The sequence below is a fragment of the Triticum aestivum genome, chromosome 3D (assembly GCF_018294505.1).
Source record: "Triticum aestivum cultivar Chinese Spring chromosome 3D, IWGSC CS RefSeq v2.1, whole genome shotgun sequence".
NCBI classification, from domain to species: Eukaryota; Viridiplantae; Streptophyta; class Magnoliopsida; order Poales; family Poaceae; genus Triticum; species Triticum aestivum.
The window spans coordinates 49,630,888-49,643,230 of record NC_057802.1 but is presented as its reverse complement, the minus strand read 5'-3'; positions in this window follow the sequence as shown (position 1 = coordinate 49,643,230).

Below are 12,343 nucleotides of genomic sequence, written 5' to 3'. Positions count from 1 at the left end.
AGATTAAGTTCAGGACGAAGAACACGGACATGAGAGGACAAGTACTAAGAGCATGAACTAGCTAAATCACTCCTGCTGCTCTTTCTCTCAGGTAAAATAGCATAGAACATGTATAGCTCTCCTGATTCATCATACTGGAGCATGCAGATAAACCTGTCTCCTAATCGTGGGCTGCGCTTCTCATTGCTGCCCCCTAGTACTTCTCTGGGATCGTTAATAATTTTGCTCCAATCTTTCACTATTAAGCATTCATCGCTTTAGAAATCCTGAATGCACTCATGTGCAATGTAGGATATCTTGGCCGTAAGCTAACCATTGACATGTGACCTTTAGTCTCGATCCACTGAGGCACAACTGTCATCGGAGTCCCTGCTGAAGAACATCGTATAGTAATTAATATACTTAGCAATGAAAGTTTAGCAAAAAAAATAATGTATGCAAAAGATGCACTGAGGACAAATAGTAAAAATCTTACCATCTTTCCTAAATAGATGTGACCGTAGTTCAATGCGATCACTATTGGTTGCACGTTTTGAGTACTAACATTTCTAAGTGCAGGAAGAAAATTTGTCTTGACAGTATGAAGATCCTCAAGCCATGAAACATAATGACTTATCTCCTCGCAGTTTAGTTCAGCTCCGGCACAGTAGTAGGACATGTTTGCTTGAATGGAAATAAGCTGTCAATAGAAATTAGTTGTCAACTATTTTTGAATAAACAATATCAAAGACATAAATATGGTTGAGAAACTCACATAATGGTAGAACTGGAGGCGTCTGCACATCGACCCAGATGTCTCTATTACCTTCAATATCATCTTCCGGACGAATATCAAAGGTGATAATCATATCAGGCTCAAATGCATAAGCCTTGCATAGTACTTGCCAAGTTTTGCATTCAAAATAGGTGTACGTGTCTGCATTGTATAATTTGACGTTGAAAGTATAATCATGCTCGGTCTTCGGGTAAACTCTCTTTACCTCCATAGTTTCCATAGCACTGAAACCTATCTTATCCAAGACAAAAATTCTTGCATGGCAGGGGATGCGCTAGTAGAATAGTGAAAATTTAAAATTATAAGTTGAAGCAAATGAAGCATATATAAGTCATGCTTAATTACGAAAAAGGACTTGTCGTTCTGACTTATTGTATCCCCTTCGAAGGTCACATCCAGCTTGATGCTGAAGCGCCTATCATCAACAAGGAAATTTCTGTCGCACATGCCGCACTGGTCTTCACAGTATTCGCACCTAATGAAATCTTTTTCGTCGTCAGACGACATTTCCTATGTTCATATAGGTGAAACATTAAACACTTACTAGTTCTATTAATTCAACTAATTCTATTAATTCAACTAAGCATTTACTAAAAATAAACGTGTTCTATTAATTTTCTTACTAAAATAAAGTAGCTAGTTCTATATAGTAATATTTTAATTAGATCATCAAATCTCAGATACCTAAATTTTCTTACTAAAAATAAACTAGTTCTATTAATTTAACTAATTCAACTAAGAATTTACTAAAAATAAACTAGTTCTATTAATTTTCTTACTAAAATATATAAAGTAGCTATATATAGTAATATTTTAATTAAATCATGAAATCTCATATACCTAAATTTTCTTACTAAAAATAAACTAGTTCTACTAATTCAACTAGTTCAACTAAGCATTTACTAAAAATAAACTAGTTATATTAATTCAACTAGTTCAAATAATCTCATATACCTAAATTTTCTTACTAAAAATAAACTAGTTCTACTAATTCAACTAGTTCAACTAAGCATTTACTAAAAATAAACTAGTTATATTAATTCAACTAGTTCAAATAATCTCATATACCTAAATTTTCTTACTAAAAATAAACTAGTTCTACTAATTCAACTAGTTCAACTAAGGATTTACTAAAAATAAACTAGTTATATTAATTCAACTAGTTCAAATAATCTCATATACCTAAATTTTCTTACTAAAAATAAACTAGTTCTACTAATTCAACTAGTTCAACTAAGGATTTACTAAAAATAAACTAGTTATATTAATTCAACTAGTTCAAATAATCTCATATACCTAAATTTTCTTACTAAAAATAAACTAGTTCTATTAATTTTCATACTAAAAATAAACTAGTTATATTAATTCAACCAGTTCAAATCTCATATATATACCTAATTAATATCTAGCTAATTCATCTAACAATTGACATTAATATTTAACAACTTTTCTATCTAATTCATCTAACATTAACATTCTAACATTATTATCTACGTAATTCATCTAACATTAATCTAAACAGCAGAAAACAGAAAATAAGTAAAAAAATATGTGTGTGTGTGTCTCTCTCTCTGTGTGCATGTGTGTACGAGCGGGGGGCGGTGGCGCGAGACAGCGACGCGACGGGGACGGCGCGACGACGGGCGGCGGGCCGGGGGCGACGGCGCGATCGAGACGGCGACGTAGTACGGGGCGACAGCGATGGGCGGCGGGTGCGACGGCGGGGACGGCGATGGCGGGCGGCAGGGGCGAGGCGCGCGGCGAGGGCGGCGCGCGATGGGCGACGGCGCGACGGCGGCGATGTCGCGCGAAGAAGTTGGAGAAAAAGTGGTGGTCGATGAACTGAATTTTTCGTAAGTGCCACATATATAGGAGGGGCCTTTAGTACCGGTTGGGGCCACCAACCGGTACTAAAGGCCAATTTTCGCCAGGTCAAGCGGGGGAAACGGCCCCCTTTAGTACCGGTTCATGACTCCAACCAGTACCAAAGGCCCACGCTTTAGTACCGGTTGGAGCCACCAACCGGTACTAATGGTTGTGCGCTGCCACCCGCGGTGCACAATGTTTAGTCCCACCTCGCCGAGCGAAGGGCAGCCACACTGGTTTATAAACCCAGTCGCGGCTGCTCCTTCGAACTTCTCTATATAGCAGGCTTCTGGGCCTAACTAGCGCTGCCCTGTGAGCCTGCTGACCCTTCTGGGCCTGAATTTGCACACCCTAGGTCTGGGAGGCCCATTGGGCAGCGCCCCAACAAATTTTTATATAGTTTTTATCTTTTCTGCATTATTTATTTTCTTCTATTTTTTGAGTTATTTTTTATATAGTTTTTTTCTTTTCTGTTTTATTTATTTTTTTCTATTTATTTCTGAGTAGTTTTTTTGCTGTATTTACTTTCTTTGTGAATATTTTTGCTTTAGCTCTCTAAACAAATTGGTAATGACTGAAAAACAGCAAATGATGTCAGAACGTGTTGGAAATTGATGACGTCACTTTGAATGCTGCATACTGAACGCAAAAATAATCTGGAGTTCAAATAAGTTTAAAAAACATTGAAGTGCCCGTGTAACAGATGAGTTCTCGTCCGAAACTCTGATACTCCGAAAGAGATTGTCCAGATTGTACACGAAGTGCTTCTAGTTTTCGCCGTGACCCTCTCTACTCTTTTGCACATGCTATGCGGGTGAAATGATGATACCATGCCAAGTTTCAACATTTTCAGAGTTCATTTTATAGTGATTTTCAATTTCACGGTCATTTATCTCTCTAAACAAATCGGTAATGACTGAAAAACAACAAATGATGTCAGAACGTGTTGGAAATTGATGACGTCGCTTTGAATGCTGCATACTGAACGCAAAAATAGTCTGGAGTTCAAATAAGTTTAAAAAACATTGAAGTGCCCGTGTAACAGATGAGTTCTCGTCCGAAACCTTGATACTCCGAAAGAGATTGTCCAGTTTGTACATGATACGTCTCCAACGTATCTATAATTTTTGATTGCTCCATGCTATATTATCTTCTGTTTTGGACATTATTGGGCTTTATTATTCACTTTTATATTACTTTTGGGACTAACTATTAACCGGAGGCCCAGCCCAGAATTGCTATTTTTTGCCTATTTCAAAGTTTCGCAGAAAAAGAATATCAAACGGAGTCCAAACGGAATGAAACCTTCGGAAACGTGATTTTCTCACCGAACATGATCCAGGAGACTTAGACCCTACGCCAAGGAAGCTTCCAGGAGGCCACGAGGTAGGGGGGCGCGCCCTCCCCCCCAGGCGCGCCCTCCACCCTCGTGGGCCCCCTGTTGCTCCACCGACGTACTCCTTCCTCCTATATATACCTACGTACCCCCAAACGATCAGATACGGAGCCAAAAAACTAATTCCACCGCCGCAACCTTCTGTACCCACGAGATCCCATCTTGGGGCCTGTTCCGGAGCTCCGCCGGAAGGGGCATCAATCACGGAGGGCTTCTACATCAACACCATAGCCCCTCCGATGAAGTGTGAGTAGTTTACCTCAGACCTTCGGTTCCATAGTTATTAGCTAGATGGCTTCTTCTCTCTTTTTGAATCTCAATACAATGTTCTCCCCCTCTCTCGTGGAGAACTATTCGATGTAATCTTCTTTTTGCGGTGTGTTTGTTGAGACCGATGAATTGTGGGTTTATGATCAAGTTTATCTATGAACAATATTTGAATCTTCTCTGAATTCTTTTATGTATGATTGGTTATCTTTGCAAGTCTCTTCGAATTATCAGTTTGGTTTGGCCTACTAGATTGATCTTTCTTGCAATGGGAGAAGTGCTTAGCTTTGGGTTCAATCTTGCGGTGTCCTTTTCCAGTGACAGCAGGGGCAGCAAGGCACGTATTGTATTGTTGCCATCGAGGATAACAAGATGGGGTTTTTATCATATTGCATGAATTTATCCCTCTACATCATGTCATCTTGCTTAAGGCGTTACTCTGTTCTTATGAACTTAATACTCTAGATGCATGCCGGATAGCGGTCGATGTGTGGAGTAATAGTAGTAGACGTAGGCAGGAGTCGGTCTACTTGTCTCGGACGTGATGCCTATATACATGATCATACCTAGATATTCTCATAACTATGCTCAATTCTGTCAATTGCTCAACAGTAATTTGTTCACCCACCGTAAAATACTTATGCTCTTGAGAGAAGCCACTAGTGAAACCTATGGCCCCCGGGTCTATTTTCCTTCATATTAATCTTCCAATACTTAGTTATTTTCCTTTGGTTTTATTTTACTTTGCATCTTTATCATAAAATACCAAAAATATTATCTTATCATATCTATCAGATCACACTCTCGTAAGTGGCCGTGTAGGGATTGACAACCCCTTATCGCGTTGGTTGCGAGGATTTATTTGTTTGTGTAGGTGCGAGGGACTCGCGCGTAGCCACCTACTGGATTAATACCTTGGTTCTCAAAAACTGAGGGAAATACTTACGCTACTTTGCTGCATCACCCTTTCCTCTTCAAGGGAAAACCAACACAGTGCTCAAGGGTTAGCAAGAAGGATTTCTGGCGCCGTTGCCGGGGAGGTCTACGCAAAAGTCAACAAACCAAGTACCCATCACAATCCCTATCTCCCGCATTACATTATTTGCCATTTGCCTCTCGTTTTCCTCTCCCCCACTTCACCCTTGCCGTTTTATTCGCCCTCTCTTTTTCGTTCGCCTCTTTTTCGCTTACTTTTTGTTTGCTCGTGTGTTGGATTGCTTGTTTGTCGCAATGGCTCTTCCTAGATTTGGTGATCTTCACCTTAAGAGGTTAGAAGAGATCGAAAGCAACGTCAGGAGTTTTATGGTTTTGCAATTTGAGCATAATAATTTCTTTAGAAATGAGCTAAAAGAACAAAAAAGCTTTATGAGTTTTATGAATAAAGAGCTTTGATGATATGTCTAAAGAATTTGATGGTTTGAGATCCCAAATTGCTTATCTTGAGAAGTTGATAGCTGAAATATCGGATAAGCAGGCTACCTTAGTTAATAAGATGGCCGCTAAACCGGAGAACTTTGAAAATAAAGATGAAGATCTAAAAGTTATTGATGTGTCCCCTATTAAATCCTTGTTTTGCAATATGAATCCTGATAATGATGGGATTGAATATGATCCACCTTTACCTAGAAGGCGTTCCAAAAATTCAGAGTTTTTAGATCTCGATGCTAAAATTGATAAAAGTGGGATTGAAGAGATCAAAACCCTAGATATTAATAAACCTACTATTTTGGATTTCAAGGAATTTAATTATGATAGCTGCTCTTTAATAGATTGTGTTTCCTTGTTGCAATCCGTGCTAAATTCTCCACATGCTTATAGTCAAAATAAAGCTTTTACCAAACATATCGTTGATGCCTTGATGCAATCTTATGAAGAAAAACTTGAGTTGGAAGTTTCTATCCCTAGAAAACTTTATGATGAGTGGGAACCTACTATTAAAATTAAGATTAAAGATCATGAATGCTATGCTTTGTGTGATTTGGGTGCTAGTGTTTCCACTATTTCCAAAACTTTGTGTGATTTGCTAGGTTTCCGTGATTTTGATGATTGCTCTTTAAACTTGCACCTTGCGGATTCCACCATTAAGAAACCTATGGGAAGAATTAATGATGTTCTTATTGTTGCAAATAGGAACTATGTGCCCGTAGATTTTATCGTTCTTGACATTGATTTTAATCCTTCATGTCCTATTATTCTTGGTAGACCTTTCCTTAGAACGATTGGTGCAATTATTGATATGAAGTAAGGGAATATTAGATTCCAATTTCCGTTAAAGAAGGGCATGGAACACTTCCCTAGGAAGAAAATAAAATTACCATATGAATCTATTATGAGAGCCACTTATGGATTGCCTACCAAAGATGGCAATACCTAGATCTATCCTTGCTTTTATGCCTAGCTAGGGGCGTTAACGATAGCGCTTGTTGGGAGGCAACACAATTTTCTTTTTTATTTTTTTTATTTTTGCTTCTGTTTAGGAATAAATATTTGATCTAGCCTCTTGTTAGATGTGTTTTTATGTTTTAATTAGTGTTTGTGCCAAGTTAAACCTATAGGATCTTCTTGGATGATAGTTATTTGATCTTGCAGAAATTTCCAGAAACTTTCTGTTCACGAAAATTATTGTGAAAAATCACCAGAACCTGATAAAATATTGATTCCAATTGCTACTGATCAATAAACAAATTGCCTAGGTCGTCCTATTCTGGCTGAATTTTTTGAGTTACAGAAGTTTGCGTTAGTCACAGATTACTACAGACTGTTCTGTTTTTGATAGATTCTGTTTTTTCGTATGTTGTTTGCTTATTTTGATGAATCTATGGCTAGTAAAATAGTTTATAAACCATAGAGAAGTTGGAATACAGTAGGTTTAATACCAATATAAATAAATAATGAGTTCATTACAGTACCTTGAAGTGGTCTTTTGTTTTCTTTCGCTAACGGAGCTCACGAGATTTTCTGCTAAGTTTTGTGTTGTGAAATTTTCAAGTTTTGGGTGAAAGATTTGATGGATTATGGACCAAGGAGTGGCAAGAGTCTAAGCTTGGGGATGCCCATGGCACCCCCAAGATAATCTAAGGACACCAAAAAGCCAAAGCTTGGGGATGCCCCGGAAGGCATCCCCTCTTTCGTCTACTTCCATCGGTAACTTTACTTGGGGCTATATTTTTATTCACCACATGATATGTGTTTTGCTTGGAGCGTCTTGTATGATTTGAGTCTTTGCTTTTTAGTTTACCACAATCATCCTTGCTGTACACACCTTTTGAGAGAGACACACTTGATTCGGAAATTATTAGAATACTCTATGTGCTTCACTTATATCTTTCGAGTTATATAGTTTTGCTCTAGTACTTCACTTATATCTTTTAGAGCACGGTGGTGGATTTGTTTTATAGAAACTATTGATCTCTCATGCTTCATTTAGATTATTTTGAGAGTCTTAAATAGCATGGTAATTTACTTAAATAATCTTAATATGCTAGGTATTCAAAATAGTAAAAACTTTTTTATGAGTGCGTTGAATACTAAGAGAAGTTTGATGCTTGATGATTGTTTTGAGATATGGAGGTAGTGATATTAAAGTTGTGCTAGTTGAGTAGTTGTGAATTTTAGAAATACTTGTGTTGAAGTTTGCAAGTCCCGTAGCATGCACGTATGGTAAACGTTATGTAACAAATTTGAAACATGAGGTGTTCTTTGATTGTCCTCCTTATGAGTGGCGGTCGGGGACGAGCGATAGTCTTTTCCTACCAATCTATACCCTAGGAGCATGCGCGTAGTGCTTGGTTTTTGATGACTTGTAGATTTTTGCAATAAGTATGTGAGTTCTTTATGACTAATGTTGAGTCCATGGATTATACGCACCCTCAGCTTTCCATCATTGCTAGCCTCTTCGGTACCGTGCATTGCCCTTTCTCACATTGAGAGTTGGTGCGAACTTCGCCGGTGCATCCAAACCCCGTGATATGATACGCTCTTGCACACATAAACCTCCTTATATCTTCCTGAAAATAGCCACCATACCTACCTATTATGGCATTTTCATAGCCATTCCGAGATATATTGCCGTGCAACTTTCCATCATTCCGTTCATCATGACACATTCATCATTGTCATACTGCTAGCATGATCATGTAGTTGACATAGTATTTGTGGCAAAGCCACCGTTCATAATTCTTTCATACATGTCACTCTTGGTTCATTGCATATCCCGGTACACCGCCGGAGGCATTCATATAGAGTCATACCTTGTTCTAGTATCGAGTTGTAATCATTGAGTTGTAAATAAATAGAAGTGTGATGATCATCATTTTCTAGAGCATTGTCCCAAGTGAGGAATAAGAAAAAAGAAAAAAAGGCCATAAAAAAATAGAAGACCCAAAAAAATGAGAGAAAAAGAGAGAAGGGACAATGTTACTATCCTTTTACCACACTTGTGCTTCAAAGTAGCACCATAATCTTCATGATAGAGAGTCTCTTGTTTTGTCACTTTCATATACTAGTGGGAATTTTTCATTATAGAACTTGGCTTGTATATTCCAACAATGGGCCTCCTCAAGTGCCCTAGGTCTTCGTGAGCAAGCAAGTTGGATGCACACCCACTTAGTTTCTTTTGTTGAGCTTTCATACATTTATAGCTCTAGTGCATCCGTTGCATGGCAATCCCTACTCCTTGCATTAACATCAATCGATGGGCATCTCCATAGCTCATTGATTAGCCTCGTTGATGTGAGACTTTCTCCTTTTTTGTCTTCTCCACATAACCCCCATCATCATATTCTATTCCACCATAGTGCTATATCCATGGCTCACGCTCATGTATTGTGTGAAGGTTTATAAGTTTGAGATTACTAAAGTATGAAACAATTGCTTGGCTTGTCATCGGGGTTGTGCATGATGAGAGCATTCTTGTGTGACGAAAATGGAGCATGACTAAACTATATGATTTTGTAGGGATGAACTTTCTTTGTCCATGTTATTTTGAGAGGACATAATTGCTTAGTTAGTCTGCTTGAAGTATTATTATTTTTATGTCAATATGAACTTTCATCTTGAATCTTTCGGATCTAAATATTCATACCAAAATTAAGAAGAATTACATTGAAATTATGCCAAGTAGCACTCCGCATAAAAAATTCTGTTTTTATCATTTACCTACTCGAGGACGAGCAGGAATTAAGCTTGGGGATGCTTGATACGTCTCCAACGTATCTATAATTTTTGATTGCTCCATGCTATATTATATTCTGTTTAGGACATTTTTGGGCTTTATTATTCACTTTTATATTACTTTTGGGACTAACCTATTAACCGGAGGCCCAACCCAGAATTGTTGTTTTTGCCTATTTCAGAGTTTCGCAGAAAAAGAATATCAAACGGAGTCCAAACGGAATGAAACCTTCGGGAACGTGATTTTCTCACCGAACATGATCCAGGAGACTTGGACCCTACGCCAAGGAAGCTTCCAGGAGGCCACGAGGTAGGGGGCGCGCCCTCCCCCCCCCAAGTCGCGCCCTCCACCCTCGTGGGCCCCCTGTTGCTCCACCGACGTACTCCTTCCTCCTATATATACCTACGTACCTCCAAACGATCAGATACGGAGCCAAAAACCTAATACCACCGCCGCAACCTTCTGTACCCACGAGATCCCATCTTGGGGCCTGTTCCGGAGCTCCGCCGGAAGGGGCATAGATCACAGAGAGCTTCTACATCAACACCATAGCCCCTCCGATGAAGTGTGAGTAGTTTACCTCAGACCTTCGGTTCCATAGTTATTAGCTAGATGGCTTCTTCTCTCTTTTTGGATCTCAATACAATGTTCTCCCCCTCTCTCGTGGAGAACTATTCGCTGTAATCTTGTTTTTGCGGTGTGTTTGTTGAGACCGATGAATTATGGGTTTATGATCAAGTTTATCTATGAACAATATTTGAATCTTCTCTGAATTCTTTTATGTATGATTGGTTATCTTTGCAAGTCTCTTCGAATTATCAGTTTGGTTTGGCCTACTAGATTGATCTTTCTTGCAATGGGAGAAGTGCTTAGCTTTGGGTTCAATCTTGCGGTGTCCTTTCCCAGTGACAGCAGGGGCAGCAAGGCACGTATTGTATTGTTGCCATCGAGGATAACAAGATGGGGTTTTTATCATATTGCATGAATTTATCCCTCTACATCATGTCATCTTGCTTAAGACGTTACTCTGTTCTTATGAACTTAATACTCTAGATGCATGCTGGATAGCGGTCGATGTGTGGAGTAATAGTAGTAGATGCAGGCAGGAGTCGGTCTACTTGTCTCGGACGTGATGCCTATATACATGATCATACCTAGATATTCTCATAACTATGCTCAATTCTGTCAATTGCTCAACAGTAATTTGTTCACCCACCGTAAAATACTTATGCTCTTGAGAGAACCCACTAGTGAAACCTATGGCCCCCGGGTCTATTTTCCTTCATATTAATCTTCCAATACTTAGTTATTTTCCTTTGGTTTTATTTTACTTTGCATCTTTATCATAAAAATATCAAAAATATTATCTTATCATATCTATCAGATCACACTCTCGTAAGTGGCCGTGTAGGGATTGACAACCCCTTATCGCGTTGGTCGCGAGGATTTATTTGTTTGTGTAGGTGCGAGGGACTCGCGCGTAGCCTCCTACTAGATTGCTACCTTGGTTCTCAAAAACTGAGGGAAATACTTACGCTACTTTGCTGCATCACCCTTTCCTCTTCAAGGAAAAACCAACGTAGTGCTCAAGAGGTAGCAGTAAACGAAGTGCGTCCAGTTTTCGTCGTGACCCTCTCTACTCTTTTGCACATGCTACGCGGGTGAAATGATGATACCGTGCCAAGTTCCAACATTTTTAGAGTTCATTTTGTAGTGATTTTCAATTTCACAGTCATTTAGCGCTCTAAACAAATCGGCAAATGACTGAAAAACAGCAAATAATGTCAGAACGTGTTGGAAATTGATGATGTCGCTTTGAATGCTGCATACTGAACACAAAAATAGTCTGGAGTTCAAATAAGTTTAAAAAACATTGAAGTGCCCGTGTAATAGATGAGTTCGTCCGAAACCCTGATACTCCGAAAGAGATTGTCTAGTTTGTACACGAAGTGCGTCCAGTTTTCGCCGTGACCCTCTTTACTCTTTTGCACATGATATGCGGGTGAAATGATGATACCATGCCAAGTTCCAACATTTTCAGAGTTCATTTTGTAGTGATTTTCAATTTCATGGTCATTTAGTTTTCTAAACAAATCGATAAATGACTGGAAAACAGCAAATGATGTCAGAACGTGTTGGAAATTGATGACGTCGCTTTGAATGCTGCATACTGAACGCAAAAATAGTCTGGAGTTTAAATAAGTTTAAAAAACATTGAACTGCCCGTGTAACAGATGAGTTCTCGTCCCAAACCCTGATACTCCGAAAGAGATTGTCCAGTTTGTACATGAAGTGCGTCCAGTTTTGAAGTGAGTGGAGAGAGTGAGGGGCGGCCGGCGGGGAAGGACCGGCGCGGGGGATTGAGGGGGAGACTGATGAAGCCATGTACCTAGGGTAGGGTCATAGGCCTGACCTAGACACCCTCCCCTAGGACTTCACGCTAAAACCAGAAGCATTCGAAGAGGAGTCATCATCCACTCAACCATGAGGCATTCCACTCGGAAGACTCGAAGTCACTCGACCGCCAGAAGACCTAAAGCCACTCCGCACTGCAACGGTCGGACATTACATCATAGCTTTAATGGTCATTATGTCTCTTTATTATTAGCGTTACCAGTAACGCCCCCCTCTTGATGTACCTTAAACCCCTTATAACGTGGGCTGGCTGGGGTCCTGACGCACTCTATATAAGCCACCCCCCTTCACATGCACGAGGGTTCGCACTCCCTGTAACACACACGCATAATTCAGTCGACCGCCTCCGTGCTCCGAGACGTAGGGCTGTTACTTCTTCTGAGAAGGGCCTGAACTCGTAAAACTCGTGTGTACAACTTCGCCATGGCTAAGATCTTGCCTCTACGTACCT